The sequence below is a fragment of the Nomascus leucogenys genome, chromosome 2 (genome assembly GCF_006542625.1).
Source record: "Nomascus leucogenys isolate Asia chromosome 2, Asia_NLE_v1, whole genome shotgun sequence".
NCBI lineage: Eukaryota > Metazoa > Chordata > Mammalia > Primates > Hylobatidae > Nomascus > Nomascus leucogenys.
Genome location: NC_044382.1, coordinates 143,535,995 through 143,561,936, shown reverse-complemented (window position 1 = coordinate 143,561,936; position 25,942 = coordinate 143,535,995). Strand labels below are relative to the sequence as shown.

The following is a 25,942-nucleotide window of genomic DNA, read 5'->3' as shown; positions in this document are numbered from 1 at the left end:
CGTGGCCAAGGCAGGTGCCGCCGAGCGGAGCTCCGAGAGCGGGTGGCAGGGGGCGCCCGACGCCAGCCCCGCCGCGCCCCTCACGCGCGATGTCACCTTTTCTCTTGCAGGCGCTCCAGCTGTGCTGCCTCTGCTGTGCGTCGGTCGCCGCGGCCTTAGCCAGTGACAGCAGCAGCGGCGCCAGCGGATTAAATGATGGTTCGTATTTGCCCCCTACCCCCAAGAAGGGCCTTTCGCAGCACTTTGTCCCTTCCTTCCCCCAAAGAGAGAAAAGATGGAAAAGCGCACCCCCTAACCTGGCAGGTGTGCGTTGTCTTGGAAATGGTTCCTGTTTGGAGAGGGGGGAAGGTTGGCAAGGACTGGACTTATCAAAAGAATCAATGCCCCGAGCTGCAAGTCACATAAAAGCAAATACTCTCCCTCCTTCACAGGTGGCTTGTTAAGAAGAACAAGAAAAAAAAAAAATCTTAACTGCAGTGAGAAATTCGAAGGGAAGTGGACATTAACTAAGGAATTATTTATTTCCTCCCTCTCCTAACTCTTGATGGGGGAAGCTAATTCTTAGTGGGAGATGAAAGAATGCGAGCCTCTTTCCTCGCTCCATCTTTCCTCATTTTTCTCTCCACTTCTGTTCTTTTTCTATCTCTTTTTCTTTCCTTTCTGCTTCCCTTGTTTTACGGATGCCCAAGGCTGCTTTTAGAGAGAGGAAAGCAGGTGACTTGAGGTCTCTGAGTCCTTTATCTATCTGTTCTGACGTTCCCCAGCCACAAACTTCCAGAAAATCCCTCACTTCGGTCATTTATTAACTTCCCAGTGGAGCCCAGAGGGAAATCCTTGTGTTGTTTCCCATCAGCTACAGGAGAACAGCTGATTCCTGACGCAAGGTGTCTAGCAAAACCTTACAGTTCAACCTGGATTCTTTAGAATTCTGTAATTTTTAATTTTGCAAGGTTATCTCCTTTTCTTGTCAGGGGAATGGGGAGTGGGGCAGGATGGAGTCGTGGAGAAGGGATTCACCTTTTGTCCAAACAGGCTGCAGTTTCTAAAACCACCCCCTCATTCTTATATCAGGATCAGATGGCTGGAGGCCACGTCCGACCCAGCCACCACCTTGTACGGACCTCACCGTTACTCAGCTCCTGAAGTGATCAATCAGAGATCACTCTTTACAGGGGACACTGACTGCCCTTCTTCCGTCAAGGACTGAATGTAACCAACAGCCTGTTATTCTCCCCTTGGAAACAAGCTGGTAGCAGGTGTCAGGGGCCGCTTGATGGCTGGTTCCATAGAAGGCTGGCTGGATAACGTTCCTACAGAGCCTTCCAAGTAAGAGCAGGCAGAGTTTCAGATGATTTGGGACAAGAAGGTGAGAAACAAACTTCCTGCATATGTCAGGAATCTTTTTCATAATTAAGTTTTAGTTTGACAGAAGGAGAAGGTAGAGTTTCTCTAAGAACTTGTACATAATCAAGAGCCACATCCCTTTAAAGCAATATATCAGATTTTTAAGAGAAGAAAAATATTGTATGTCTGGCTCAGATTTTCAAGGTTAAGAGAAGGGAAAAACTTTTCCCCCCATTATTGTAAAATATGTGTGTCAATTATACAGCATTTTTAGTTAAAGGAGGGAGTCAAGAAGAAAAACAGGAGTGGGAGGACATAAAAAATATAAAACTGAAAGCTGCCCAAGGAATAAGTCACAGATGGTTCATAAACAGAAGAAAATTATTGTCTATTGAGGAGAATTCTTTTTTAATGTGAGCCTAATTAGGCCATCACTCGTTGATCTTTGCTAGCTACAGGGGCTCCACTATTCCTTAGTTGTTTTTTTTATTGGAGGAGGGGGAAGGTTGTTGACTGTTTAGGGAAAAGAGAAATTTCTCTTCCTTTTCTTCCTCCAGTAACTGGGGACCCAAGTGACTCAAACATACATGATCATTATTCAACATCTTTCTAAACACTTTCCAAAGTAGTTTCCCATTCTATGCCTCGAAAGTGGAAATGCAGACTGTTTTTTAATGCGCAGAGGGCATATTCCAAATCATTTTGTGGGATGATGCTTTTCAGCTTCAATGTTTGCTGAAAGAAAACAGTGTGCTGGCTTTGCTTTTCAAATAGCAAATTGTATTTTAGCTCCCCCTCTTTGGAACAGTCAGCAATTAGTGCTGCTCTAGGGAGCAATGGTAAAGGTATTTTTAAACATGCCTTTCCAGGTGTCCCCTGATCTGCCACTCCCCCACCAACATGCCTGAGCAATTTTATACATCAGACTATATAGGAGGGTTCTGACAGTTTTGAGGCATTTTTATGCATGCACTGTATTTTATGCTTACAATTAAATGGGATCACCCCTGTGAAAGCTCACAGTAAAATGCTAAGGGTGATACAAGTGCCAGAGTTTTCTTATCACACATAAATAATATTGGAAATATGAAAATGCTGTTGCTTGTTAATGAACTGAAATATCATCTGAAGCTACCCCACACTGTGAGTTAGGACTTGAAATGTAAACTCTGCCTCTGCCAAAATGCTCCCGATTCAGTTTAAGCACAGGGAAATTAACCTCCTTGAAGAAAAATTCTCGATTTTGTAGTTTTATGTTTATTAACTTTATCTTCCAAAAAATTAAATTTTATATATATGAATGGTTCTGTGGCCAATATTATAAAAGGCCCAGACCATTAAACATCAAAAGAATGTTCTAAATCTCTCTCCAGACAATGAGAAGTGTTACATTTTTCCATAGACATCCATGAAATTCATCAAAATTGTGCTTGGCTTTCGGGCACCTGTAGAAATGACTGTGGCAGAGTTAGTTGTAGAGACAGGTCTTCTGCTTCCTGTGCTCCTCTGAATTATATTTGATCTAGGTGCAAGGCAGCAGGAACAAAGATATCTTTGAGCGTTGTGTTGCTCTTTGCCAGCTTGCTGGAAAGTGACCATTTGGAATTGTGGGCTCTGGGTGCTGACAGCTAAACTTTTCCCATTGCAGATTACGTCTTTGTCACGCCAGTAGAAGTAGACTCAGCCGGGTCATATATTTCACACGACATTTTGCACAACGGCAGGAAAAAGCGATCGGCGCAGAATGCCAGAAGCTCCCTGCACTACCGATTTTCAGCATTTGGACAGGAACTGCACTTAGAACTTAAGCCCTCGGCGATTTTGAGCAGTCATTTTATTGTCCAGGTACTTGGAAAAGATGGTGCTTCAGAGACTCAGAAACCCGAGGTGCAGCAATGCTTCTATCAGGGCTTTATCAGAAATGACAGCTCCTCCTCTGTCGCTGTGTCTACGTGTGCTGGCTTGGTAAGTACACCCCGATCTGAGTTGAGCTCCCTCTTTCGTGTTTTGTGTAACTTGAATGAACAGATGTCTGCAGCATAAGTGCTCTTCCAGCCAACTCCACACATTCACACTGTCAGCCTTGATACTTCTAATATTCTCAATTGAATTAATCTAATCTGCTCCCAGAAAAAGAAAATATAATAGAACTTTAATTACCATTTAGAACATTCTTTTGATGTTTAATGGTCTGGGACTTTTCATTCTCCATGTTTGAGATGATCCCCAGGGAAATTAACTTGATGGATGCCATTCGCTTTGTAATGTCCCGGGAGACCAGCCATTCTATAAATCTAACAAGCTGCATGCGTCTACATGGCTTTGAAATGGGAAAACTGTATTTCAATGCGAAATTGCATTCAGCAGCCCTGGTAAGATCAACCTTCACTTTGCTGAAGGGAGGCCTTTTGTCTTCTTTGAACTAATCTGTTGCTGGTGTCCTGCTCACGTAAGACATCCTTTTAGAATGTGATGTGCACTGTTCCTGGGCTGGCAGGATTAAATGTGGCATCCAGGGAAGCAGAACCTTTTAAAAGCATTTGGGACAAGTGTTATTTCCTCCCTATGTAATCCTCATCTGCTGAGCACCAGGCCAAGAATATCAATGTAAATGATACTCTTCTCAGGATTCAATCAAATATATGAGGCGGTAAATGTTGTTTTGAGTGGATTTCCTTCTGTGTTGTGATTGAGAAGTGTCTTGAATTGACAGAAGAGTTTGTGTGTTTTGAGACACATGGTGATTATGCTCTGGCATGGCCAGAAGAAGGAAAATGTGAGAAAGCCCAAGTGAGGATGTAGTAAGTAATGTACATGGTACATCATGGCACAAAGCAAGAGGGGTGGCTTGGGTGCGGGTGAATGGGGACTCCCATGTTCTTTGTTAGTTGAAACTTTCAGTTACTTTTTAATTTTTTTCCCCCTATTATGGCCTGAAATTTAGCTAAAACCTTTCATTACAACCACAATCGTGGTATTCTTTCATTTTTTTTTTTCATTTATTTATTTATTTATTTATTTTTTATTATACTTTAGGTTTTAGGGTACATGTGCACAATGTGCAGGTTTGTTACATATGTATCCATGTGCCATGTTGATTTCCTGCACCCATTAACTCGTCATTTAGCATTAGGTATATCTCCTAATGCTGTTCCTCTCCCCTCCCCCCACCCCACAACAGTCCCCGGAATGTGATATTCCCCTTCCTGTGTCCATGAGTTCTCATTGTTCAATTCCCACCTATGAGAACATGCGGTGTTTGGTTTTTTGTCCTTGCGATAGTTTACTGAGAATGATGTTTTCCAGTTTCATCCATGTCCCTACAAAGGACATGAACTCATCATTTTTTATGGCTGCATAGTATTCCATGGTGTATATGTGCCACATTTTCTTAATCCAGTCTATCGTTGTTGGACATTTGGGTTGGTTCCAACTCTTTGCTATTGTGAATAGTGCCGCAATAAACATACGTGTGCATGTGTCTTTATAGCAGCATGATTTATAGTCCTTTGGGTATATACCCAGTAATGGGATGGCTGGGTCAAATGGTATTTCTAGTTCTAGATCCCTGAGGAATCGCCACACTGACTTCCACAATGGTTGAACTAGTTTACAGTCCCACCAACAGTGTAAAAGTGTTCCTATTTGTCCACATCCTCTCCAGCACCTGTTGTTTCCTGATTTTTTTAATGATGGCCATTCTAACTGGTGTGAGATGGTATCTCACTGTGGTTTTGATTTGCATTTCTCTGATGGCCAGTGATGATGAGCATTTCTTCATGTGTTTTTTGGCTGCATAAATGTCTTCTTTTGAGAAGTGTCTGTTCATGTCCTTTGCCCACTTTTTGATGGGGTTGTTTGTTTTTTTCTTGTAAATTTGTTTGAGTTCATTGTAGATTCTGGATATTAGCCCTTTGTCAGATGAGTAGGTTGCAAAAATTTTCTCCCATTCTGTAGGTTGCCTGTTCACTGTGATGGTAGTTTCTTTTGCTGTGCAGAAGCTCTTTAGTTTAATTAGATCCCATTTGTCAATGTTGGCTTTTGTTGCCATTGCTTTTGGTGTTTTAGACATGAAGTCCTTGCCCACGCCTCTGTCCTGAATGGTATTGCCTAGGTTTTCTTGTAGGATTTTAATGGTTTTAGGTCTAACATTTAAGTCTTTAATCCATCTTGAATTAATTTTTGTATAAGGTGTAAGGAAGGGATCCAGTTTCAGCTTTCTACATATGGCTAGCCAGTTTTCCCAGCACCGTTTATTAAATAGGGAATCCTTTCCCCATTTCTTGTTTTTGTCAGGTTTGTCAAAGATCAGATAGTTGTAGATATGCGGCATCATTTCTGAGGGCTCTGTTCTGTTCCATTGATCTATATCTCTGTTGTGGTACCAGTACCATGCTGTTTTGGTTACTGTAGCCTTGTAGTATAGTTTGAAGTCAGGTAGCGTGATGCCTCCAGCTTTGTTCTTTTGGCTTAGGATTGACTTGGCGATGCGGGCTCTTTTTTGGTTCCATATGAACTTTAAAGTAGTTTTTTCCAATTCTGTGAAGAAAGTCATTGGTAGCTTGATGGGGATGGCATTGAATCTATAAATTACCTTGGGCAGTATGGCCATTTTCACGATATTGATTCTTCCAACCCATGAGCATGGAATGTTCTTCCATTTGTTTGTATCCTCTTTTATTTCATTGAGCAGTGGTTTGTAGTTCTCCTTGAAGAGGTCCTTCACATCCCTTGTAAGTTGGATTCCTAGGTATTTTATTCTCTTTGAAGCAATTGTGAATGGGAGTTCACTCATGATTTGGCTCTCTGTTTGTCTGTTATTGGTGTACAAGAATGCTTGTGATTTTTGTACATTGATTTTGTATCCTGAGACTTCGCTGAAGTTGCTAATCAGCTTAAGGAGATTTTGGGCTGAGACAGTGGGATTTTCTAGATATACAATCATGTCATCTGCAAACAGGGACAGTTTGACTTCCTCTTTTCCTAATTGAATACCCTTTATTTCCTTCTCCTGCCTGATTGCCCTGGCCAGAACTTCCAGCACTATGTTGAATAGGAGTGGTGAGAGAGGGCATCCCTGTCTTGTGCCAGTTTTCAGAGGGAATGCTTCCAGTTTTTGCCCATTCAGTATGATATTGGCTGTGGGTTTGTCGTAGATAGCTCTTATTATTTTGAGATACGTCCCATCAATACCTAATTTATTGAGAGTTTTTAGCATGAAGGGTTGTTGAATTTTGTCAAAGGCCTTTTCTGCATCTATTGAGATAATCATGTGGTTTTGTCTTTGGTTCTGTTTATATGCTGGATTACATTTATTGATTTGCGTATGTTGACTTGCATCCCAGGGATGAAGCCCACTTGATCATGGTGTATAAGCTTTTTGATGTGCTGCTGGATTCGGTTTGCCAGTATTTTATTGAGGATTTTTGCATCAATGTTCATCAAGGATATTGGTCAGAAATTCTCTTTTTTGGTTGTGTCTGTGCCTGGCTTTGGTATCAGGATGATGCTGGCTTCATAAAATGTGTTAGGGAGGATTCCCTCTTTTTCTATTGATTGGAATAGTTTCAGAAGGAATGGTACCAGTTCCTCCTTGTACCTCTGGTAGAATTCAGCTGTGAATCCATCAGGTCCTGGACTCTTTTTGGTTGGTAAGCTATTGATTATTGCCACAATTTCAGAACCTGTTATTGGTCTATTCAGAGATTCAACTTCTTCCTGATTTAGTCTTGGGAGGGTGTATTTGTTGAGGAATTTATCCATTTCTTCTAGATTTTCTAGTTTATTTGCATAGAGGTGTTTGTAGTATTCTCTGATGGTAGATTGTATTTCTGTGGGATCGGTGGTGATATCCCCTTTTTCATTTTTTATTGCATCTATTTGATTCTTCTCTCTTTTCTTCTTTATTAGTCTTGCTAGCGGTCTATCAATTTTGTTGATCTTTTCAAAAAACCAGCTCCTGGATTCATTAATTTTTTGAAGGGTTTTTTGTGTCTCTATTTCCTTCAGTTCTGCTCTGATTTTAGTTATTTCTAGCCTTCTGCTAGCTTTTGAATGTGTTTGCTCTTGCTTTTCAAGTTCTTTTAATTGTGATGTTAGGGTGTCAATTTTGGATCTTTCCTGCTTTCTCTTGTGGGCATTTAGTGCTATAAATTTCCCTCTACACACTGCTTTGAATGTGTCCCAGAGATTCTGGTATGTTGTGTCTTTGTTCTCGTTGGTTTCAAAGAACATCTTTATTTCTGCCTTCATTTCATTATGTACCCAATAGTCATTCAGGAGCAGGTTGTTCAGTTTCCATGTAGTTGAGCGGTTTTGAGTGAGTTTGTTAATCCTGAGTTCTAGTTTGATTGCACTGTGGTCTGAGAGACAGTTTGTTATAATTTCTGTTCTTCTACATTTGCTGAGGAGAGCTTTACTTCCAACTATGTGGTCAATCATGGTATTCTTTCTTTGGTCCATTTAAAATGATGAACATGGCTCACCATTGACCTATATATTACAACATGGTTACATGCCCCTGTGTGTGCACGCATGACTATATCTTGTGCACATGACTATATCTTGTTTGTTTGTTTTGTTGTGGCACATCTCCTACTCTTTATTTAGCCTCCCCTATGTATTTCTCTTTCTTCTGTCTATCCCAGTATCCTAAAGGAGGAGTTTACACAACCCACCATAGCGGCTTAAACTATCCCATTCCACATACCAGTAGTTAAAAGCAGTCTTCCCAGATTCTAATTCTCAAACCAGCATTTACTTATAGGACCTTAGACAAATTGTTTAACTCTATGTTAAGTAGAGTTAACTATGCCTTAGTTTCTTTATTTCTAAGATGGGAATAACAAGAGTTTACATTACAGGGCAGTGGGGATTCAATGACTTCTTATGTGGAAAGTGCTGTAGCAGTTCCTGGCAGGGAATAATTGCTCTATAGGTGTTCTATTTTCGGCAAAACTTAGCCTCCTCATGTTTAGCACTCTCAGGGCTTCACTCTGTGAGTGATGGGAAATCTGATCAATTGTCTCAAATTAATAATCTCATAGTAATAGATTAATATTATCAAAATTTCACATGAGTAGAATCAAAATTTTTCTGTATGAAGATTTCACAATGTTTTTGTCCATTTTTTAAAAACTTTTAGGTTCAGGGGTAGAAGTGAAGGTTTGTCACGTAGGTGAACTAATGTCAGAAGGGTTTGTTGTACAGATTATTTCATCACCCAGATATTAAGCCCAATACCCAATGGTTATCTCTTCTGTTCCTCTCTCTTCTCCCACCCTCCACCTCCAAGTAGACCCCAGTGTCTGTTGTTCGCTTCTTTGTGTTCCTGAGTTCTCATCATTTAGCTCCCACTTATAAGTGAAAACGTGGGATTTGAATTTCTGTTCCTGCGTTAGTTTGCTAATGATAATAGCCTTCCTCTCCATCCATGTTCCTGCAAAAGACCTGATCTCGTTTATTTTTATGGCTCCATAGTGTTCCATGGTGTATATGTACCACATTTTCTTTATCCAGTCTGTCACTGATGGGCATTTAGGTCAATTCTATGTCTTTGCTATTGTGAATAGTGCAGCAATAAACATTCACATGCGTGTGTCTTTATGGTAGAATGGTTTATGTTCCTCTCATACCTAGTAATGGGATTGCTGGGTTGAATGGTAGTTCTGCTTTTAGCTCTTTGAAAAATTGCCATACTGCTTTCCACAATGGTTGAACTAATTTACACCCCCACCAGCAGTTTGGGGCTGTTATGAGTGAACATTCTTGTATATGCATTTTGATGAACTTATGGACACATTCTGTTGGACACATGCCTAAGAATAACGTTGTTGAGTCATAGAGTATGTATAAATTGAGTTATTCCTTATCTGAAATGTTTGAGACCAGAAGTGTTGTGGATTTTCAATTTGGGGAGGATTTTGGAATATTTGCAGAATATATTCTGATTGAGCATCTCTAATGCAAAAATCTGAAATGCTCCATTAAGCATTTTCTTTGAGTGTCATAACAGTACTCAAAAGTTTCAGATTTTGGAGCATTTCAGATTTCAAATTTTTGGATTGGGGTACTCAACCTGTGTATGTTCAGCTTTAATGAGTACTGACAAGCAGGTTTTCAAAGTGATTGTACTAATTTAAACTCTCATCCCCAGTGTATGAGAGTTCCAGTTGCTCCAAATCCTCCTGAAGACTTGATATTGCCTATTTTTCCATTTTAGCTGTTCTGATTGATAGGTGTGAAATAGTACCACATTATGGGTGTAGTTTGCATTGTTCTGATGGTTAAGGAAATTGAAGGCATCTTTTCGTTTACAATTTCTTAGAGACATTGCTCAGCTTCTTTGGCTAATCAGGGGTTCATAACTCCTCCAAAGTTAATTTAGCAACTATAGTAACGGATTCAGAATCGTAGATGATTCAAGAGTTCAGACAAGGAACAAGCCTTTAACAGGCTTGTTGGAGAGACTCATTGAGTTAACATACCAGGAGAGACAGCCACTCTTCTTCTATTAGTATAGAGACTGAGAATAGATGAATGAGACTGGGAGATGAAACTTCTTCACCTGAAGTTTATATATCAGCGTTTCTCTGAGTGGGGCCAGACCACTGGCCTTAGGATCCTTTTGGATGTGGTAGCAATTTTGTAGTGTGCGTGCAGTGTATATTAGGAAAGCAGTGTCACCTTTAAATGATTTGACCAAGTACTAATAGGAATCTGCCATTATCTTGACTGCTAGAGAAGTCACCGAAGAAAGTGAAAAATGGTGGAATGGTTATAATAGTGAATACATATGTACATACATACATATAAGCAGGCATGCATGCATATTTTCCAGCTAAAATTTTCCTAGCAGAGAATTTGCCTTAATAATTCATAATTAACCTGTTTGAAATATTTGTAATAATTTCTTAAAATGCACCCATCTCCCCTGCGAACTCACAGGTCTCACTTCATTCCAGAATTGAGGTAGTTGTTACTTATTTGGAATAATTCACGAAACAGGTTGCACACTTCCCTGAGTAAACACTGCCTACTGTTATGTTTAGAGATGATTGTTTTAAAAATTTTGAATGCTTTTGTATATGCAACCTAGAAAAAGTCACCCCTGTCTTCTATACCAGGTGGCCTTATAATCTGTGAAGTACCAGGATTTGCAGCCTTTGTCCCAGAATCTCAGAGGTACAGATTAACCTAATCTAATGGTGATCTGCCATGTCTGTCCTTTCTGCTATATCCAGCCTCTCTCTGACTAGCACAGGGATGGGAAAGTCATTACATCCAGCAAGCCATGACATTGGTGGAGACTCTTCATTTTGCTGTTGAGCCACAGTCTTAAAAATTTTACCTGTATTTCTTAATTTTGTCTTCCAACAGAACAAACTTGCATGTTTCTTCCTATGTACTAAGAGATCTAAGAAATTTTACTGCTCAAAAATAGTCTGTCTTAGTGATCCTTTTTGTCAGGACAGTGATTATCAGAGTGTGATCAATTACGATTAGCTTCACTTGAAGGGCTGGAAATGTGAATTCCTTTGTCTACAACAGAAACTCAGGGAGGCTGGACACAGGAAAGTGTATTTTTAATTCTCCAGATGATTCTGATGCATACGAATATCTGAGAACCACTTAGTGAAAATGCTTGTATTTTTGGAACTTGTTAGACACATTAACTCATCATTTTTTATTGTTGTTTTTTTTTTTTAGTGACAGGGTCTTTGTCATCTAGGCTTCAGTACAGTGGTATATTCATGGCTCACTGGAGCTTCAACTTCCCAAGCTTAAGCAATCTTCCCAACTCAGGCCACAAAGTAGCTGGGACTACAGGCATGTACCACCACACCCAGCCAATTTTTGTAGAGGTGAGGTTTTGCCCTGTTGCCCAGGCTGGCCTCGAACTTCTGGGATCAAGCAGTCTTCCTGCCTCAGCCTCCCAAAGTGCTGGGATTACCAGGCTTGAGCCACCACACCCCAGCCCATCCTCTTTTCATTCGACAACTATTATCCTCTAGTGTGTCAGGCAGTGTTGAGAGCATGGTGGATGAAGCTTACCAACAAGGTGGATGTTAGACCCAGGTTGTAGAACTTACAGTCTAGGGCAGAGGATGAAGCAATACTTTTAGACCTGGAAATTGCTATTTTTATTGTGAACCAAGCTGTGACTCAACCCTGAAACAAGGAGTTTACAGAGTATGGTTTTAGAAAAGTGGGGAGCTGGTCAAGTTATTGCCAAAATGCAACCTCTCTGAGCTGTACAATGCATATTAGCATACTGACAAGTCAGAAATGTCTTATATTAAAGACACCTGTTTAACTCTGTTTATACCTAGAGTTTCCGTAACTTCTTTGGTCAATGAATTTTTTTTTTTTCCCAAGGAGCATCTCTTCACAGTTTGGTGGTGACATGAAAAACATCAATGCAATGGTTCTCCAAAAGAGGTACTATAATATTATGTATTAATTTTTAACTGTTAAGAGATGCTCCAGGAATAAGTGCTTTATGGGCATACAAGTTAGGGAAAATTTAGAGGTTTAAAGGAAGCTTAACAAACGTCTTTAACATATTTCACACCTTTTAATGCACTAATATGCATTGTGAAGTGCCAAGAGGTAGGATTTCCATACTAATTTGACCGCTTCTCCCCACCAACCCCCCGTTTTTTTTTGTTTGTTTGTTTTTGATATGGAGTCCCGCTCTGTTGCCCAGGCTGGAGTGCAGTGATCTTGGCTCACTGCAACCTCTGTCTCCCAGATTCAAGCGATTCTCCTGCCTCAGCCTCCCAAGCAGCTGGGATTACAGGCATCCTCCACCATGCCTGGCTAATGTTTTTGGTATTTTTAGTAGAGATGGGATTTCACCATGTTGGCCAGGCTGGTCTTGAACTCCTCACCTCAGGTGATCCGCCCGCCTCAACCTCCCAAAGTGCTGGAATTACAGGTGTGAGCCACCGTGCCCGGCTCACTCCTTCTCTTTTTGAACCACACTTCCATCAACATCATGTACCAGCATTCTGCGGTTCACCCTAAAAGAGCAATTCCTAAGTCTGAGATTATTTGTACTTTCTTTACTTGTACCTGACATGTGTTCCCGTTGGGGAAATGCACCCCTTGCTTAAGAAATTCTAAACCAAGCTCCATTCATTCTTCATGTGAAGATTGATTGAAAAGACATGCAAAAACTGTCAGTCATATTGCATTTCTGCCCAGCTTTGTAATACATGGGTGAGTTTACCATTGATGAATAACTTCAGTGAAGGCCCAGCTGGCAAGAGTAGTGGACTGCTTTGCTGTTTCTCTTGGATCTTCTGCTCAGTGTCTGATTACCAGCCAGCCTTAGCACTGCATCTGATGCTCTGAGTGGAGTATGTACCGTGATCAAGGCTGCCATGAGAACCCCCTCCAGCCTCAATTCCTGATGCATCATCCAATTTTGTCACTCGGTTTCCCCTCGTTTCTCTTTTCTTTGTCCCCAACAATTAAACCGTAAGTGGCATTTCTCCCCCATGGCTGGCTGCCCTAATGTCTCCATTGTATCTTTTTTTAGTGGTGGCCTTTTTTAGACTACGACTGAAGTGACCCGTTCTCCAGAGAGCCTGGGTTCTTGCAGAACTTTGGAAGCAATTGGATTTCAATAGGTGGTAGGGACGCTTTGATCTCCCCCTTTCAAAAGTATTTTATGACTCAGAAAGCTCAGTCATTGAGTTGTCTGTTGCTGGTCACTGCCTGCCAAACAGTCTTTACAAAGCTGATTTCCATTCATAAAAGGGCTGAAGTTGAATGACCTTGGTTCATGGCAGGCAGCAAGAAACTAGGCTCAGCTGCTTTGGAGGGCCTTGTTAGCTAGTAGGGGTTTGTTGAATTACATATACCCCCTTGGAGCTTTTCAGTCACTTGAGAGGATTACGTGAAGTTAAGGATTAGACTGGGTTGTATTTACGTGTTTTGTGAGACAGGCTAACTGAAATCAGTGATGTTTTCTTAGGCTATTACTCAATTCATCACGAAAGGTTAAAAAGTTGTTTTTTTTTTTTTGTCGTTTTGTTTTGGCTTCTCTCCTCTTCAGACATGATTTGTGAAGAGAATTATTTGCTCATAACAAACTTGAAGCAAAATGCCAGATCAAACTTCTTTTTAAAAAGAATAACCAAGGTTCTTGCCAGAGAGCAAGACCCCAAGGTGACTAAGGCCAGTTTGCGGGGTCTCACATGGGAGGCTGAAAGGCAGTCCTTCCTGCCTATGCTGCCTGCCTTTTTTTTTTTTTTTTTTTTTTTTTGAGACAGAGTTTTGCTGTTGTTGCCCAGGCCGAAGTGCAATGGCATGATCTCGGCTCACTGCAACCTCCACCTCACGGGTTCAAGCAATTCTCCTGCCTCAGCCTGCTGAGTAGCTGGGATTACAGGCATGCGCCACCATGTCCGGCTAATTTTGTATTTTTAGTAGGAATGGGGTTTCTGCATGTTGGTCAGGCTGGTCTTGAACTCCCGACCTTAGGTGATCTGCCTGCCTTGGCCTCCCAAAGTGCTGGGATTACAGGCGTGAGCCACCGCGCCCAGCCTGCCTGCCTTTTTGGGTATGGCCACTAAGGCATCAGGCTCCCCATGTCCTGTGTTGTAAGTACTGGGCTTCATGTCTCTGGGCCTTGGTTTTCTCATCTGTAAAGTGGGAACGGTACCTCTTTTTCTCTCATAAGATGGTGAAGATTTATGAGTGTTTAGCTTGGTATTTGGTGGAAGCTCCATGCTCGATTAGTCTTGAATTTGAACTAGGAGAAGGTCTTGGAAGGAAATGGCCATTGAAGTCACCCAAAACACACATATATTCTATCTCTTTACCAGCTGCCACCCCTGTCTTGCCTTAAGGCCTTTTAAAGTTCAACCCTGTCAGAACAGGAAATGAATACTTTGATACTGGCAATTCTCCTTGCGGGAATGTTTGGAGATCTTGTGGGAGGGAAAAGTAACCACTACTTTATAAACTGAAGACATAAAATGAGAGAAAAAGAAAGAGGAGTATCAACAGATAGATAATGACTTGCATCAATTCATGTATGATGAAGCAGCATAGTGTAATGTCTTTGGGCTGAGGCTCTGAAGTTCCATCTCTTGTCTTTGCTAGCTACATAACACAGGGAAAACTCTTTATCCTGGCTACGCTTTATTTCTTCATTGATAAGTTGAGGATAATGATAGTACTTCTCTGATGGGGGCTATGGATGCTTAATTGCAAGAAAAATATTCTATGTGCATAGTTAGAATGATATTATTACTATATCATTATCAAAGCCAATATCATTACCTGGCACATAGTAATAATATCAGTTGTGATAATGATATAGTACTAATTATCATTATTGCAGAACTTCCTCTGCAAAGGAGTTTTCAAAATTGACTACTGACAGTTCTTACAACCCACGGGCAGAAAAGAGTTTCAGCCTAGATAAAAACATAACAGTTAATACTTATTAACTACTCTGGCTATTAACACTGGAGCCATTGAGAAGAGATTCAGCTAAAATACACAGGGAGGCCTTTAGAATATTTAACTGCGAGCTGACATTATAAGTAGTTAACGTCTGAGGTGTAGGACTTTTTTTAGTAAGGCACCTCAAAAGGACCTGGGCACTTGAAAAGAAAAATACGTGTAGGTCCCACCTCTGAAAATTCAGTAGGTCCTTGGTAGAGCCTAGGGATTCAAGTTTAATAAAGGAAAGAAAAGCTTCACATACGGGGGACTCAGAGTCACTGTCTTCAAGGTGTCTGAACAGGACCTTCAGTGGAAACGAGACTGCCTGAACCTCTCTGGGAGAGTTGTTTTTGCTTTGTGGAATGCGTCACACCATATTAAGTGTGACTGTCAATGCACAGCCTAGCATTATCTGGTAGGTATTCTAGGGAGGGAAGTGGGGTGACTAGTGTGAATCAAAATGTAGAGATTGTTCTTGTTTATATATTATAAGACTTTCAGTTGTAAGTAGAAAACTCCATCTCAGGGTATGTTAAGCATAAAAAATATGCACTTTTTTGGCTCTGGAATAATCTTCCTAATTTATCCTTTCCTTCCTCTATCCCTCCCTCCTTTCTTTCTTTCCTTTCTTCCCTTCTCCCTCCTTTTTTCTCTCCTTTCTTCTTTTCCTTCCTCCCTGCCTCCTTCCTTTCTCCCTCCCTTCCTTCCTCTTTTTTTTTTTCACCCTCCTCTCTTCTTCCCTCCCTCGCCATCTCCCTGCATCTCTTCCTTCCTTCCTTGTACTAGGATTGGCTAGCTTTCAGCAAGGCTAGATCCAAGCTGTCCAATGATGTCACCACTGTTCTCTTTCTCTTGGCTCTTCTTGCTTCTGCTTGGCTTTCTTCTGCATGTGTGGCCACCTGAGGTGAAGATTTCAACACTTCCTTGGGTACCTGGCATCTCCTGTGACTTATTCAGCAATAACTCCACAGGTGGACCCTACATAATACCTGAGAAGAAGTATGTGGGGCTGAGAGCTTTATATGATCTCTCACCTGTCTGCAAGCCTCAGAGGACCACATTAAATTTGTCTCTGTATCCAAACAAGACTAAACCATATTTTTATTTATGGATTGGTCTGTGCATTAATGCACAGAAGCAGGTCTGGAATGACGCATAGCAAACTGAGGGCTGCACAGTTTTTGGCTGGACACTCTTCATGAAACCAGAGCTTATTATTTCTGGAAGTTGTGTGTGTGGTTAAAACATACATAAATTGCATTAGCCAAACATCTTTTTTGGTGAGGGAAGAGGGATTACTTAAAAACAATGTATATTTTGGAGGGTTTTTTTAAATTACGACCCATAAATCTATGTTATTCTTTTAATTGCTGCGTATTTATTTTCTTCTGATTAATGTTTATTTCCAGGATTTTTTTGTGATGCTGCTGAAAATAACATGCAGATATATGACGCTTCTGAGTTGCATGCAATTGTATATTTTATGAGGAGGGTAGGGAGAGAGAGACCTACTTTGTGAAAAGCTGACATGTCAAATACATATGGGACATCAGCTATAGCCAGATATGGCTTGCCGATATTGACATTAGCCACCCAGTATCACCATCATTAATACCTTGCTTGTATAACATGCAAAGTTACTGAGAACTCATTTCATCCTTGTTTTCCATGAGCCCAGGGCAGTGGCTTAGAAAGTTCTCTCCAGAAGACCCTAAATGTGGGTGAAATTGCGTGGTTTCCCACCATCAGCAATAAACAGTTTAAGAGAAAGTGGTACTGATAAATATCTGAAGTCTAAATATAAACAGACCTAATGATAGCGCTAAGGCTTTCGTGACCAAAAACATTTGCTTGGACTTTGTACACGTCTCTGTGAACAAACCCAGGAGTTCCTCTTCAGTCACATCAAGTTTTTCCCATGAAAGCCCGTTCCCACGGTTTTCTATCCAATTACCGGGCAAAATACACTCAAATACCATAATACAAGTCTGGTGAGAGTGTTCTGTCTGGACAGCAAGCTCACCTCTCCTGAAGGGATGCTTTTGATGTATCTAAGGATTTCGTTTTCAGCTGAATTCCTTTGATTGCTTTTTCATGCTGCCGAGCTTGGGAATATTTTATCTGCCCCTTATTACCACTACAAGTCAAGGGGGCATGCTTTCGAATATAAATAATATAGTGCACATCACTAATTTACTGCAAGTCAGCTATGTGCACACCCTTATTTGAGAGACGGCACTTGAAAGGGATTGAGATAAGCTGGTAAAAGGAGATTATCTTTCTGCTGATTTACCGAGTTCTGCTACAACAGGGTACTTTTTAGTGTCTGTGGTTCACCCTGTGATTTTACAGTTCCTCATCTCCTTTTTCTATTTAACTTTGCCTCTTCTAGGAGGTAAATGAAGTGTTACTCAAAATTAATTTTCTGTGGGTAAATACTGCATGCAGTCTTTTTTCTCTCTGCCTTAATTATTGAGTCTACGTCTGTTTTATGCTGTGAAGAGACATAATGGAAAAAAAATATTACCACAGTGCACTTTCACTCTTTAAATATGTTAATGAATATCTCTACATCTTGTCACAGGGTTTTGCTTTTGTCATTGTTTTCCAGTAAAATGCATTGAAGTAGGGTGAATTCCATCCTTGTAAAAAGTTTCTTTTGTGTGTGAAACTACTAACGTCTGTTTAGTATTACATATTTAACCTTGGAGTGTATGACTAGCACATAAGTCTACAACAGTGATTCTTAGTGTGCGGAGCTTTAAAAAACACAGATGCTTATGCTCAGGTCTCACCCCAGAACAATTAGAGCAGAATGTCTGAGGACGGGGCCCAAACGTCTGTGTTATTTTAAAGACTCCCCAGGGTAGTCCTAATGCACAGTTAAGTTTGAGAAACCCTGGGCTAGGTAAATGTTACGGGCTTTAGAGATGCAATCATATTAGACATGGTGGTGTCACGATTTAACATGGCACGATGGTATATTCAAATGCTAGTTACGTGGAAATGACTTTTTGAAGACATATTATTTTGAAATAATTAGACTTACTAATTGCAACATGTATGCAGACAGTTCCCAAGTACCCTTCACCCACCTTTGGGAAATTATCAAATTGTCTGAGAATCTAGTTTTCTCGTCTGTAAAGTGGAGATGAAAAAAAAAAGGCTTCGAAGGGGTGTTATGAGAATTGAGATAATGTGTCTAAAATGTAGGAGGTCGATGTCTTTTTTTTTTTTTAATTTATTTATTTATCTGAGTTTCGCACTGTTGCCTGGGCTGGAGTACAGTGGCATGATGTTGGCTTACTGCAACCTCTGCGTCCTGGGTTCCAGCAATTCTCCTGCCTTGGCCTCCCAAGTAGCTCGAATTACAGGCGCCGCCACCATACCCAGCTAATTTTTTGTATTTTTAGTAGAGACGGGGTTTCACCACATTGGCCAGGCTGGTCTCGAACTCCTGACCTCATGATTCACCTGCCTCCCAAAGTGCTGGGATTACAGGCGTGAGTCACCGTGCCTGGCGAGGTCAGCTTCTAAGACAGCCCCCAAAATTGCTGGCTCCCAGTGTACTGACACTTTGTCCAAGTATTCAATTTCCGGGAAGGAGTTTTTGCAGATGTAACCATGACTGCCAATCGGTTAACTTTAAGATAGGAAGATTTTCCTGGTAGGTCTGACCTAATTACATGGTCCCTTTAAATTTGACTCAGTCTAGAGGTCAAAGAGAGGAGATGAAGTCAGAGAGGTTCATAGCTAGAGGGGTTTAGCATATGAGAAATTCTCCATTGTGGACTTTGGAGATGGAAGAGGCCATGTCATAAGGAACATGGGGCTCTAGTGAGAAGCGGGTGTCAGGGAGCTGAGTAACCTCTAGCTGACAGCAGGGAAAGGGGGCTTCAGTCCTACAACCAGAGGGAGGTGAATTCTGCCAACAGCCTGAGTGAGCTTAGCAGTGGATTCTTTCTTGGAGCCTCCAAAAAGGAATGTAGCCTGGGTGACATCCTGAAGACCCTAAGCAGAGAACACAGTAACACTGTACCCGCACTTCAGACTTGGACACCTGTGAGTTAATAATTGATTTTTTTTTCCACTGAGATGGAGTCTAGCTCTGTCACCCAGGCTGGAGTGCAGTGGCATGATCTCGCCTCATTGCAATCTCCGCCTCCTGGGTTCAAGCAATTCTCCTGTCTCAGCCTCCTGAGTAGCTGGGATTACAGGCTCCTGTCACTGTGCCTAGCTAATTTTTGTATTTTTAGTAGAGACGGGGTTTCACCGTGTTGGCCAGGCTGGTCTCGAACTCCTGACCTCGTGATCCACCTGCCTGGACCTCCCAAAGTACTGGGATTACAGGCGTGATCTGCCGCACTCAACAAATAATTGGGTGTTTTTAAGCTGCTGAATTTGTGGTAATTTGTTAGGCAGCAATAGAAAACAAATACAGAAAATATCTATAGTGCCTGCTCTTTGGCAGGTGTTCACCAAATAGTCCTTTCCCTTTTCAGATTCATGGCCATCTTAAATTATCCTGTCAGTGACTTGTAAGACAGTAAGCCCAAGGAGAAAAGGCAAGTTTTCTTAGATATTCACTATTTAAAATTGCTTAGGAAATTGTTATGTTTAGCACAGGGTTTCTCAGTTGGGCATTCGTGATGTGTTAGGATGGATAATTCTTTCTTGGGGGAAGCTGTCTGGAGACATAGTGGTTTGTTAGGATGGATAATTCTTTCTTGTGCAGGGCATGTCTGTGCATTGTAGGAGGTTTAGCAGCATTCCAGGCCTCTCTACCCTTTAGATTCCAGTAGCAACCCCCAGTTATGTCACCCAAAAATGTCTCCAGACATAGCCTAGTATCTTTCCTGGGGGCACAGTTGTCCCCAGCTGAGAACTACTCATAGACCAGAATCACAAACTGTATTCTTTACCACAGTGCATTTATATGACTTTATTTTTTTCAGAGTAACCTGCTATTTATTTCATTGTCATTATGAATAATGATTTCAGGTAATCTGTGTTTGAGGAACTTCGCTGCTGAGACTACGTATGAATGGTGTGTGTGAGCTGGGAGTCGATTGGATGGCAGCAGAAAACCCATCTGGGAATGTTTGAATAGATGTGTATTTGCTTTCGAATTTCACAGCATGACAACCCAGACTCCTGAAAATGACTGGATCTCTAAAGAAACAGAGATATATTTATAATAAAATTTGCCCTTGCATTCTTATGAGGAAGGGGGCCTAACCACATGGATGTAGATTTGAAATGTGGATCCTGTTTCTGGGCTTTTGCAGTTGACCTAAGACCAAAGTTAAATGTCCTCTACATTCTCTTGACCTGTAAGAATAGAAGCGATGAGCTGTTCTGAAAATGAAATAAGGGATGTTTCCTGTGTTTTGCAAATGTGTGCCCTTGCCTGAGAACCTTGGAAAGGTATATTAGGTTTTTCTATCTATTGCATGTAGTTGGGCCAGTTACACTTTAGTTCTTTTAAAAATAGTCGCCATACTTGAAGAGGCAAAGAGCTCTTTTGCAATTGGATTGTAAGACATGGAACCTAATTCTACCATCTGCATAGACTCACCAGCTGACCTAATCATTTAAGCTCTCTCTGCCATCCCTCTGTTGAATAGACCCATCAGCTAACAGTGAGTAGTACCCTGGCATTTATATAATTAGCAGCATGTTCTAAATTTCTCAATATCTTTGTAAATATATAAGGTAAGCAAAGTCAAAGTCACTTGGGCTTGTGTTTCTAGCTGCCAGTAACTAACAACTTGACATTTCTTCTTTTCCCTCTATGCCTTCTTCCATTCTCCCATCCATCCACCCACACACCCACTCACCCACCCACCTATCCACCCACCCACCTATCCTCCCATTCACACTTCTAAAACATTTTCCTCAGGCTACTAAAAGTCTTCACATTATGACAGACTATAAGAATACCAAAATGATCGTTTGATTCCTAAATTCCTGGACATTTCAATGTGAGGGTGAGCAGTAATGATGCCATAAGGATGCTGCAACAAAATTAATATTACAGTTAAGGTATGTGTAAAGGACCATGGGAACACAAATAAGTGATGAGACTAATTTTTAAAGGGCAAGCAATGTAAGCAACTGCCTCTGCCCTTCACCATATATAAATACCGAGTAATCTTATGCTTAAGGCCATGTAAACTTCATTGCTTACAGGTCAGTTAAAAACGTGCCCAGTTCTGACCACTTCCTACCACTGCTGCCATCACTGTTCTAAATCATTCTCATCTCTCACCTGGATTCCTGTAGCAGCTTCTTCTCTAATGACTCTTTCGTCTCTTCTGTCCCTTTAGTCTTTTCTTCTCATAGTTGCTAAATGACTTCATTTTCCTCTTCTCCACCAGCTAATGGCTTTATATTGAGCATAGTATATGTGTCAGTCTCTTCTCATGCTGCTAATAGACATACTGGAGACTGGGTAATTTATAAAGGAAAGAGGCTTAATGGATTCACGGTTCCACATGCCTGGGGAGGTCTCACAATCATGGCTGAAAGCAAAGGAGAAGCAAAAGCACATCTTACATGGCGACAAGCAAGAGAGCTTGTTCAGGGGAACTCCCATTTATAAAACCATCAGATCTCCTGAGTCTTACTCACTACCATGAGAACAGTATGGGGAAAACCACCCCCATGATTCAGTTATCTCCACCTGGCCCTGCCCTTGACATTTGGGGATTATTAGAATTCAAGGTGACATTTGGGTGGGGACACAGCCCATCCATATCAGTATATAATCCAGATTTCTTACCATGGCCTACAAAGCCCCTTGGACCTAACTTCCTATCACTTCCATTATTGTGCATGCCACTGAGCTCTTCCACTGGGCTCCACTGCCTTTCAACATCCCCAGATGTCCCACCTCAGTGACTGCACTTGGAATGCTCTTCCCCCAAGTATCCATCTCATTCTTTCTTCCCTCAGTTCTCTGTGCAAATACTGTCATTCCAGAATGGTTTTCCCTGACACTCCCATCACTCCCTAACCCCCTTCTCTGCTGTAATTTTCTTTATATTTTTTATTGCCCAGTGCTTGACTGACTTGTTTCTGCCTGCCCCCTTGAATATCAGCTCCATGAGGGCTGAGGCTTTATCTCTGCCATTCACTGCTGTATTTCCCATGGCTGGAATCATCCTTTGCAAATAATAGGCATTCAAACATTTGTTACATGAATCTATATAATTATCCTGGCAATTTAGAAATAGATAAATTATAATTATCCTGGCAATTTAGAAATAGATAAATTATTTCTATGTTTGAAATGCATCATACATTGGATGTTTCTCATTTTTTCATCCATTGGGAAGAACATCAATGGCATGTCTTTTATGTGGAGATTCAAAAATGACAGTGGCCACCTCTGATTTTTTTTTTTTATTTGCCTGCCCAGGATTCATTACTCCAGTCATCTGATAACGTTGAAGCTTTCCTTAAGGATCTACCCTCTCCATCGCTTCCTCAAGTCCATGCAGTCTGTGGGGAGGTGACGTGTTTTACATACTGACTAGTCAGAACATCAGATATCCTTGACCTACAGTAGTTGGTTCAGAAATAAACATGCAACAAGATCAGTGCCAAGAAAAATCAAATTCTGGGACACCTGGGGTTAGTAAAGAGGATGGAAGATAATCCCAGGTTTGCTGGCAACTATCTTGCCCCCTGAGAGGTCATCATAGTCATGATATGCAGCTATGCCTGAAATTAAAGTACTGTGGGTCTCTTATGCATAAACCCCTCTCCACTTTTCTGTTAATCTAGTTTAACTTTAGTTTCTGTCATTCTGAAATGAAAGTCCAAACTATGATAGAAATGAATGACTTATAGACACTTTCTGCACAGAGCTCCTAGTCTCATAGAGGAAACAGGCAAACATAGTGCAATAAGTGCATTGAGCATGTACTGGCTGACAGGTAGATGCAATGGGCAATTTGCCTACACACTTCATGAATCAACATTTATTGGGTGCAGTGCCCACAGCACAGAGTGTTATGGCATCTAGCATTGTCAATATTTGTTCCTCACAGTGCATCTTGGATACATTATTGGTCTTGTTGATTCACTACTTTCTATGTCAGTTGTCTTGTTATTGCTCACCTCTCTGTGACTGCCAACAATAATGGCAGATGCTTTTCTAGTAGTAAATACAAGTGAGCACATTATGTGCTTGTCTGAGCAGTTGGAGGGAGACAGAGGCTTCATGGTTGGCTTAGAGGATGACTTCACACTCTATAACCATTTTTAATTGATTTATTTGTTCGGATGATGACATGTGGGGTAATGATGTAAACCCAGAATTCTTACTGATGGATTACCATTGCTCAAGCTTCATATGCAGTTCATTTGTGTCTTTGAAGATGTTTATTTGAATGAATCTAATTTTAGTGGGCAGTAGATTTTTATTTTAAATAATGACAACAGAAGTTTGTTTTTTTTTCCCCCATGAAATCCCCTATTTCTTTTTTGTGATGTATGGAACTCTACCACCACTTAGCTTCAGGCTAGTGCTGTGCAGTAGAAATATAATGCAAGTCAACCTATATGATTTTAAATTTTCTAGTAGCCGTAGGAAAAAATAAAGCAAAAAGAAATAGGGGAAATTTATGTTGGTATTATATTTTAATTCAATACCTTAAAACTGGTATTTCAAAGTGTAATCTGCAAAAATTAATGAAATACTTGTATTTTTCACATGAGTCTTCAGAGTCCAGTGTGCATTTTATACTTAATGCACTTTCAGTTCAGACCAGCCACATTTCAAGTGTCCAGTAAGGGCTACTGTCTTGGGCAGTACAGGTGTAGCCATCTCTTACCGTCAAGTTCCCTAACAGATACAGTGAAAGCAAACAGATAGAGTAATAGTCCCTTTGTATTGACTGGTTTGCTAAAATTGTTTGTCTTTCAAACAGTAGTTTCAGAGAATATGCAGTTTTCAGCTGAATACTCTGGTGTGGACAGGTTGATATTTTGGTTTGGAGGCACTTGGCCATTATATACTTACTTTGGTTCTGTTTCTCTGCAGAATTCTGGCTAATATGCACCCATTATATGGGTCATACAGTCTCTATGCAGAAATTTCTATGTCATTTTATTTCTATGTAGTTGTATGGAAAACTGTACAATTCTGATGGCAAAAACTGAATTTAAAATAAAGAGACTGAATTAAATGTTTCTTTTGAAGAAAAGTGAAATAGGTCATGTTCTGAAAATTTTCAGAAAGTACATGTTGATTTTCTTCTAATTATGTTTGGTTAAAACTTGCTAGTTTAATTAACTTTTGCTTTTTTTTTCAAATGGAAACCTCTTTATTAAGTGTCAGCCTTATGGCTTGTTTTTGTAATAACTTTCTTAGTTATACTAAATAGCTATACTAAATAACATATTTAAGTATACTAAATAACATATGTAGGAAGCAAAGCAATTATAGTTTTAAAAATATCCATGGTCAGGAAATCAAAACCCAGTGTCCCACTATTATAAATTTCCCTCTCTAATAGAGGGGTTGAGTGATAAAAATAATTCAGAGCAGTGGGCATTCAGAAATAAATTGTATCTGACTTGAGGTCACATTTAGTGTATCAGAAATTTTAGTTAACTTGTATTTCTACTCAAATGGATTTGAACAAATTTTCTTTGCTGGTGGCAGTGCTAGCACTGAAGCAGATAATTTCCACAGAAAGGCAGGAGAAATCACCCCAGGAGTAAGGTTTTTCTATGCTCTACCCCAGAGGTGGTTTCTTCCATAGCTGGAGAGTTAGAGCCTGTCTTTAGTTTTAATGTTTTATTCCCTTGCTGAGTCCTGGCTTCCTTAGGCCCAAAAAGTAGGGGAGGGTTTTCTCAGGAGTACTTGAAATGAGAAGCAGGTGGCCTTTATTCTACAGAAAGAATTCTCAGTTTAGGGAAATAGCAGTGGGTGCTCTTCAGGTGTGCCTCCTTTCTCTGTCTATTCTTGTTGCTAGGATGTGCATGAATGGATGCATATTAGCCAGAATTCTGCATAGAAACAGAACCAACAAGTTCTTTTTTATACATATAAGTATATATGTGTGTGTGAGTGTGTAAACAAATGCATTATAAGGGCCAGGCATGGTGGCTCATGCTTGCAATCACAGAGCTTTCAAAGATGAAGGCGGGAGCATTGCTTGAAACCAGGAGTTCAAGACCAGCCTGGGCAACATAGTGAGACCTTGTGATATGGTTTGGCTGTGTCCCCACCCAAATCTCATCTTGAACTGTAGCTCCCATAATTCCCATGTGTTGTGGGAGGAACCTGGTGGGAGACAATTGAATCATGGGGGCATTCTCCCCCATACTGTTCCAGTGGTAGTGAATAAGTCTCATGTGATCTGATGGTTTCATAAGGGGTTTCCCCTTTCCATTGGTTCTCATTCTGTCTTGGCTGCCGCCGTGTAAGACGTGCATTTCCCCTTCCACCATGATTGTGAGACCTACCCAGCCATGTGGAACTGTGAGCCCTTTAAACTTCTTTTCTTTTATAAATTACCCTGTGTTGGGTATGTCTTTATTAGCAACATGAAAACGGAGTAATACACCCCATCTCTATAAAAGATGAAAGAAATAAATTAGCTGGGTATGGTGGCATACTTCCGTAGTCCTAGCTACTTGGTAGGCTGAGGCAGGAGGATCACTGGAGCCCATGAATTGCAGGCTGCAGTGAGCTATGATAGGGCCACTGCACTCTAGCCTGGGTTACAGTGAGATCCTGTCTCAAAAAAAGAAATTTATTGTACTATTATAATATTATTTGACTCATGCATTATAAAGACTGAGAAGTCCCAAGACTTGTTGAGAAGATGGAGACCTAGGAAAGCCAATGGTATGAGTTACCGTCTGAGTTAGAAGGCAGCAGAAGATGCATATCCCAGCCCACAGACAGAGCGATTCTCAGTCTTTTTGTTCTATTTAGGCCTTCCGTGAATGAATGAGACCCACCTGGTGGATGAATGAGACCCATTGGGGAGGGCCATCTGCTTTACTCAGTCTACTGATTCAAATGTCGGTTTCACCCGGAAACACCCTCACAGACACACCCAGAATGATGCTTAAGTCTTTGGGCACTGGCTGGGTTCGGTGGCTCCCGCCT

General features: G+C 40.8%; 1 protein-coding gene across 1 annotated transcript in view; it reads left to right on the top strand.

The window, feature by feature from the left end:
- The first annotated feature begins 94 nt into the window (after positions 1-94).
- The window catches only part of ADAMTS18 (ADAM metallopeptidase with thrombospondin type 1 motif 18), a 155,323-nt gene continuing 129,475 nt past the window's right edge, over positions 95-25,942 (top strand). Inside the window, exons 1-2 of the mRNA XM_030819159.1 lie at positions 95-198; positions 2,993-3,309. The gene's annotated coding sequence lies outside the window, so the exon portion shown is untranslated. The remainder of the gene's footprint in view (positions 199-2,992; positions 3,310-25,942) is intronic.